Source organism: Oncorhynchus gorbuscha, unplaced genomic scaffold (assembly GCF_021184085.1).
Source record: "Oncorhynchus gorbuscha isolate QuinsamMale2020 ecotype Even-year unplaced genomic scaffold, OgorEven_v1.0 Un_scaffold_13750, whole genome shotgun sequence".
Taxonomy (NCBI): domain Eukaryota; kingdom Metazoa; phylum Chordata; class Actinopteri; order Salmoniformes; family Salmonidae; genus Oncorhynchus; species Oncorhynchus gorbuscha.
Window position 1 is genome coordinate 1 of NW_025755856.1, and position 7,249 is coordinate 7,249.

General features: G+C 48.5%; 3 non-coding genes across 3 annotated transcripts; all 3 read right to left on the reverse strand.

The window, feature by feature from the left end:
* Nucleotides 1–5,113: 5,113 nt before the first annotated feature.
* trnal-aag lies at nucleotides 5,114–5,195 on the reverse strand. Its single transcript has one exon. It is a non-coding gene; the product is annotated as a tRNA-Leu (tRNA).
* Nucleotides 5,196–5,931: 736 nt separating this feature from the next.
* On the reverse strand, nucleotides 5,932–6,013 carry trnal-uag. Its single transcript has one exon. It is a non-coding gene; the product is annotated as a tRNA-Leu (tRNA).
* A 736-nt stretch (nucleotides 6,014–6,749) lies between these two features.
* On the reverse strand, nucleotides 6,750–6,831 carry trnal-aag. The gene has a single exon. It is a non-coding gene; the product is annotated as a tRNA-Leu (tRNA).
* Between the last annotated feature and the right edge of the window lie 418 nt (nucleotides 6,832–7,249).

Below are 7,249 nucleotides of genomic sequence, written 5' to 3' on the forward strand. Positions count from 1 at the left end.
AATAAGTGAACGGTCCAGCACGTCCCGAGACGGAACCCAACTCCTCTCCTCAGGACCGTAACCCTCCCAATCCACTAAGTATTGGTGACCCCGTCCCCGAGAACGCATGTCCATGATCTTACGTACCTTGTAAATAGGTGCGCTCTCGACAAGGACGGGAGGGGGAGGGAAGACGAACGGGGTGCGAAGAAAGGGCTTGACACAGGAGACATGGAAGACAGGATGGACGCGACGAAGATGTCGCGGAAGAAGCAGTCGCACAGCGACAGGATTGACGACCTGGGAGACACGGAACGGACCAATGAACCGCGGAGTCAACTTACGAGAAGCTGTCGTAAGAGGAAGGTTGCGAGTGAGCCACACTCTCTGGCCGCAACAATACCTTGGACTCTTAATCCTGCGTTTATTGGCGGCTCACAGTCTGTGCCCTGTAACGGCAAAGTGCAGACCTCACCTCCTCCAGGTGCGCTCACAACGTTGGACAAACGCTTGAGCGGAGGGAACGCTGGACTCGGCAAGCTGGGATGAGAACAGAGGAGGCTGGTAACCCAGACTACTCTGAAACGGAGATAACCCGGTAGCAGACGAAGGAAGCGAGTTGTGAGCGTATTCTGCCCAGGGGAGCTGTTCTGCCCAAGACGCAGGGTCTCTGAAAGAAAGGCTGCGTAGTATGCGACCAATCGTCTGATTGGCCCTCTCTGCTTGACCGTTAGACTGGGGATGAAACCCGGAAGAGAGACTGACGGACGCACCAATCAAACGACAGAACTCCCTCCAAAACTGTGACGTGAATTGCGGGCCTCTGTCTGAAACGGCGTCTAACGGGAGGCCATGAATTCTGAACACATTCTCGATAATGATTTGTGCCGTCTCCTTAGCGGAAGGAAGTTTAGCGAGGGGAATGAAATGTGCCGCCTTAGAGAACCTATCGACAACCGTAAGAATCACAGTCTTCCCCGCAGACAAAGGCAGACCGGTAATGAAGTCTAGGGCGATGTGAGACCATGGTCGAGAAGGAATGGGGAGCGGTCTGAGACGACCGGCAGGAGGAGAGTTACCCGACTTAGTCTGCGCGCAGTCCGAACAAGCAGCCACGAAACGGCGCGTGTCACGCTCCTGAGTCGGCCACCAAAAGCGCTGGCGAATAGACGCAAGAGTGCCTCGAACACCGGGATGACCAGCTAACTTGGCAGAGTGAGCCCACTGAAGAACAGCCAGACGAGTGGAAACAGGAACGAAAAGGAGGTTACTAGGACAAGTGCGCGACGACGCAGTGTGCGTGAGTGCTTGCTTAACCTGTCTTTCAATTCCCCAGACTGTCAACCCGACAACACGCCCATAAGGAAGAATCCCCTCGGGATCAGTAGAAGCCACAGAAGAACTAAACAGACGGGATAAGGCATCAGGCTTGGTGTTTTTGCTACCCGGACGGTAAGAAATCACAAACTCGAAACGAGCGAAAAACAACGCCCAACGAGCTTGACGGGCATTAAGTCGTTTGGCAGAACGGATGTACTCAAGGTTCTTATGGTCTGTCCAAACGACAAAAGGAACGGTCGCCCCCTCCAACCACTGTCGCCATTCGCCTAGGGCTAAGCGGATGGCGAGCAGTTCACGGTTACCCACATCATAGTTGCGCTCAGATGGCGACAGGCGATGAGAAAAATAAGCGCAAGGATGAACCTTATCGTCAGACTGGAAGCGCTGGGATAGAATGGCTCCCACGCCTACCTCTGAAGCGTCAACCTCGACAATGAATTGTCTAGTGACGTCAGGAGTAACGAGGATAGGAGCGGACGTAAAACGTTCTTTTAGAAGATCAAAAGCTCCCTGGGCGGAACCGGACCACTTAAAACACGTCTTGACAGAAGTAAGAGCTGTGAGAGGGGCAGCAACTTGACCGAAATTACGAATGAAACGCCGATAGAAATTAGCGAAACCTAAAAAGCGCTGCAACTCGACACGTGACCTTGGAACGGGCCAATCACTGACAGCTTGGACCTTAGCGGAATCCATCTGAATGCCTTCAGCGGAAATAACGGAACCGAGAAAAGTAACGGAGGAGACATGAAAAGAGCACTTCTCAGCCTTTACGTAGAGACAATTCTCTAAAAGGCGCTGTAGAACACGTCGAACATGCTGAACATGAATCTCGAGTGACGGTGAAAAAATCAGGATATCGTCAAGATAGACAAAAACAAAGATGTTCAGCATGTCTCTCAGAACATCATTAACTAATGCCTGAAAAACAGCTGGCGCATTGGCGAGACCAAACGGCAGAACCCGGTACTCAAAATGCCCTAACGGAGTGTTAAACGCCGTTTTCCACTCGTCCCCCTCTCTGATGCGCACGAGATGGTAAGTGTTACGAAGGTCCAACTTAGTAAAGCACCTGGCTCCCTGCAGAATCTCGAAGGCTGATGACATAAGGGGAAGCGGATAACGATTCTTAACCGTTATGTCATTCAGCCTCGATAATCCACGCAGGGGCGCAGAGTACCGTCCTTCTTCTTAACAAAAAAGAACCCCGCCCCGGCCGGAGAGGAAGAAGGCACTATGGTACCGGCGTCAAGAGACACAGATAAATAATCCTCGAGAGCCTTACGTTCGGGAGCCGACAGAGAGTATAGTCTACCCCGAGGAGGAGTGGTCCCCGGAAGGAGATCAATACTACAATCATACGACCGGTGAGGAGGAAGGGAGTTGGCTCGGGACCGACTGAAGACCGTGCGCAGATCATGATATTCCTCCGGCACTCCTGTCAAATCGCCAGGTTCCTCCTGAGAAGTGGGGACAGAAGAAATGGGAGGGATGGCAGACATTAAACACTTCACATGACAAGAAACGTTCCAGGATAGGATAGAATTACTAGACCAATTAATAGAAGGATTATGACATACTAGCCAGGGATGACCCAAAACAACAGGTGTAAAAGGTGAATGAAAAATCAAAAAAGAAATAGTCTCACTGTGGTTACCAGATACTGTGAGAGTTAAAGGTAGTGTCTCAAATCTGATACTGGGAAGATGACTACCATCTAAGGCAAACATGGGCGTAGGCTTGTCTAACTGTCTGAAAGGAATGTCATGTTTCCGAGCCCATGCTTCGTCCATGAAACAACCCTCAGCCCCAGAGTCAATCAAGGCACTGCATGTAGCACCCGAACCGGTCCAGCGTAGATGGACCGACATAGTAGTACAGGATCTAGATGAAGAGACCTGAGTAGTAGCGCTCACCAGTAGCCCTCCGCTTACTGATGAGCTCTGGCCTTTACTGGACATGAATTGACAAAATGTCCATCAAATCCGCAATAGAGGCACAGGCGGTTGGTGATCCTCCGTTCCCTCTCCTTGGTCGAGATGCGAATACCTCCCAGCTGCATGGGCTCAGTCTCTGAGCCAGAGGAGGGAGATGGTTGCGATGCGGAGCAGGGAAACACCGTTGACGCGAGCTCTCTTCCACGAGCTTGGTGACGAAGATCTACCCGTCGTTCTATGCGGATGGCGAGAGCAATCAAAGAGTCCACACTGGAAGGAACCTCCCGAGAGAGAATCTCATCTTTGACCACTGCGTGGAGTCCCTCCAGAAAACGAGCGAGCAGCGCCGGCTCGTTCCAGTCACTAGAGGCAGCAAGAGTGCGAAACTCTATAGAGTAATCCGTTATGGATCGATCACCTTGGCATAGGGAAGCCAGGGCCCTAGAAGCCTCCCTACCAAAAACTGAACGGTCAAAAACCCGAATCATCTCCTCTTTAAAGTTCTGGTAATTGTTAGAACAATCAGCCCTTGCCTCCCAGATAGCTGTGCCCCACTCTCGAGCCCGGCCAGTAAGGAGTGAAATGACGTAAGCAACCCGAGCTCTCTCGCTAGAGTATGTGTTGGGTTGGAGAGAGAACACAATATCACACTGGGTGAGAAAGGAGCGGCACTCCGTGGGCTGCCCGGAGTAGCAAGGTGGGTTATTAACCCTAGGTTCCGGAGGCTCGGCAGGCCAGGAAGTAACAGGTGGCACGAGACGAAGACTCTGGAACTGTCCAGAGAGGTCGGAAACCTGAGCGGCCAGGTTCTCCACGGCATGGCGAGCAGCAGACAATTCCTGCTCGTGTCTGCCGAGCATGGCTCCTTGGATCTCGACGGCAGTGTTACGAGCATCTGTAGTCGCTGGGTCCATTCCTTGGTCGGATCCTTCTGTTATGCAGGTGAATGAGGACCCAAAAGCGACTTGGCGAAAACAGAGTATTTAATCCAGTAAAGTTACTTTACAAACAAAAGGCATAATACTACTCGTAATGACGAGAACAGACAGGAGACTTGATCAAGAACTGCAGGTTGCCTCGGGAAGGCACTTGAACGTAGCAGACTCAGACACCTGCTCACCACGCAGCATCTGAGGGAAACACGACACGACAGGACAATACATAGACACAGCACGGTGAACAATAGATAAGGATCCGACAGGACAGGAACGGAAAACAAGGGAAGAAATAGGGACTCTAATCAGGGGAAAAGATAAGGAACAGGTGTGGGAAGACTAAATGATGATTAGGGGAATAGGAACAGCTGGGAGCAGGAACGGAACGATAGAGAGAGGAGAGAGAGGGAGGGGGAGAGAGAGGGATAGAAAAAGGGAACGAACCTAATAAGACCAGCAGGGGGAAACGAACAGAAGGGAAAGCATAATGACAAGACAATCTAAGACAAAACATGACAAGCTCGGCCAGTTTTCTGTTTCTGTTGAGAAAAAGTTGCAGCGGTGGACTTTGAACCAACACCTCCGGAAGACTGGGTCCTTAAATCCAGTTCTCTGGACAGCTCGGCCACAGCACCCACTGTTAAAATGGACTGCTTGGTCGTCGCACAGACCATCACAACTTTCCATTTTTCCAATCAACGATTTGATGTGAACAACCACCGGTAGGATGTGCAACTGCCACCGCAGGGGCACAGGACTTGGTGGCTGGTTGGTTAAGGCAATGGACTACACTATTGAGTTGGAACCCCATCCGTGACACACAACATTGCTTCTTTTCTCCCTTGCATGGGCGACATAAAAGTAAAAACCCTGAAATAAAGCAGAACATGTGATAGCTTGCGCAAACAAACTCAATAAAGATGGCAGTGGTGGGATTTGAACCCACGCCTCCTTAGAGACTGGAGCCTTAATCCAGCGCCTTAGACCGCTCGGCCACACTACCCAGCTCTGGCAAGATTTTCACACTTTCTCATCAGTTACCTAGAGCGTCTGTACTCCCTTGTATTTTAGTCTTCTTTTTCATTTTCTTCTTTAAAATCTTTATGTATCTCATGTTGCTCTTGCGTCCTTCATCTTTTTTTGATTCTCTTTTTAAAAATCTTAATTTATCTGATGTTTGTCATTCTTCCATCGTCTAAACTTAGAATTAGTTTCTGATTTTATGTCTGAAGCAGATTGAATTAGAAAAACACGGCAGATAATTGCAATAACAGACGTGGGAATTAGGGTAAAGGCTGGATTCCCTTTATTTGTCCGGTGTCCTTGGTGGCCTTGTTTGAAATTACATTACAGTTTTCTGTTGAGAAAAAGTTGCAGCGGTGGACTTTGAACCAACACCTCCGGAAGACTGGGTCCTTAAATCCAGTTCTCTGGACAGCTCGGCCACAGTACCAACTGTTAAAATGGACTGCTTGGTCGTCGCACAGACCATCACAAGTTTCCTTTTTTCCAATCAAGGATTTGACGTGAACAACCACCGGTAGGAGGTGCAACTGACACCGCAGGGGCACAGGACTTGGTGCCTGGTTGGTTAAGGCGATTGACTACACTATTGAGTTGGAACCCCATCCGTGACACACAACATTGCTTCTTTACTCCCTTGCATGTGCGACATGAAATTAAAAACCCTGAAATAAAGCAGAACATGTGATAGCTTGTGCAAACAAACTCAATAAAGATGGCAGTGGTGGGATTTGAACCCACGCCTCCTTAGAGACTGGAGCCTAAATCCAGCGCCTTAGACCACTCGGCCACACTACCCAGCTCTGGCAAGATTTTCACACTTTCTCATCAGTTACCTAGAGCGTCTGTACTCCCTTGTATTTTAGTCTTCTTTTTCATTTTCTTCTTTAAAATCTTTATGTATCTCATGTTGCTCTTGTGTCCTTCATCTTTTTTTGATTCTCTTTTTAAAAATCTTAATTTATCTGATGTTGCTCATTCTTCCATCGTCTAAACTTAGAATTAGTTTCTGATTTTATGTCTGAAGCAGATTGAATTAGAAAAACACGGCAGATAATTGCAATAACAGACGTGGGAATTAGGGTAAAGGCTGGATTCCCTTTATTTGTCCGGTGTCCTTGGTGGCCTTGTTTGAAATTACATTACAGTTTTCTGTTGAGAAAAAGTTGCAGCGGTGGACTTTGAACCAACACCTCCGGAAGACTGGGTCCTTAAATCCAGTTCTCTGGACAGCTCGGCCACAGTACCCACTGTTAAAATGGACTGCTTGGTCGTCGCACAGACCATCACAACTTTCCATTTTTCCAATCAAGGATTTGATGTGAACAACCACCGGTAGGATGTGCAACTGCCACCGCAGGGGCACAGGACTTGGTGGCTGGTTGGTTAAGGCAATGGACTACACTATTGAGTTGGAACCCCATCCGTGACACACAACATTGCTTCTTTTCTCCCTTGCATGGGCGACATAAAAGTAAAAACCCTGAAATAAAGCAGAACATGTGATAGCTTGCGCAAACAAACTCAATAAAGATGGCAGTGGTGGGATTTGAACCCACGCCTCCTTAGAGACTGGAGCCTTAATCCAGCGCCTTAGACCACTCGGCCACACTACCCAGCTCTGGCAAGATTTTCACACTTTCTCATCAGTTACCTAGAGCGTCTGTACTCCCTTGTATTTTAGTCTTCTTTTTCATTTTCTTCTTTAAAATCTTTATGTATCTCATGTTGCTCTTGCGTCCTTCATCTTTTTTTGATTCTCTTTTTAAAAATCTTAATTTATCTGATGTTGCTCATTCTTCCATCGTCTAAACTTAGAATTAGTTTCTGATTTTATGTCTGAAGCAGATTGAATTAGAAAAACACGGCAGATAATTGCAATAACAGACGTGGGAATTAGGGTAAAGGCTGGATTCCCTTTATTTGTCCGGTGTCCTTGGTGGCCTTGTTTGAAATAACATTACAGTTTTCTGTTGAGAAAAAGTTGCAGCGGTGGACTTTGAACCAACACCTCCGGAAGACTGGGTCCTTAAA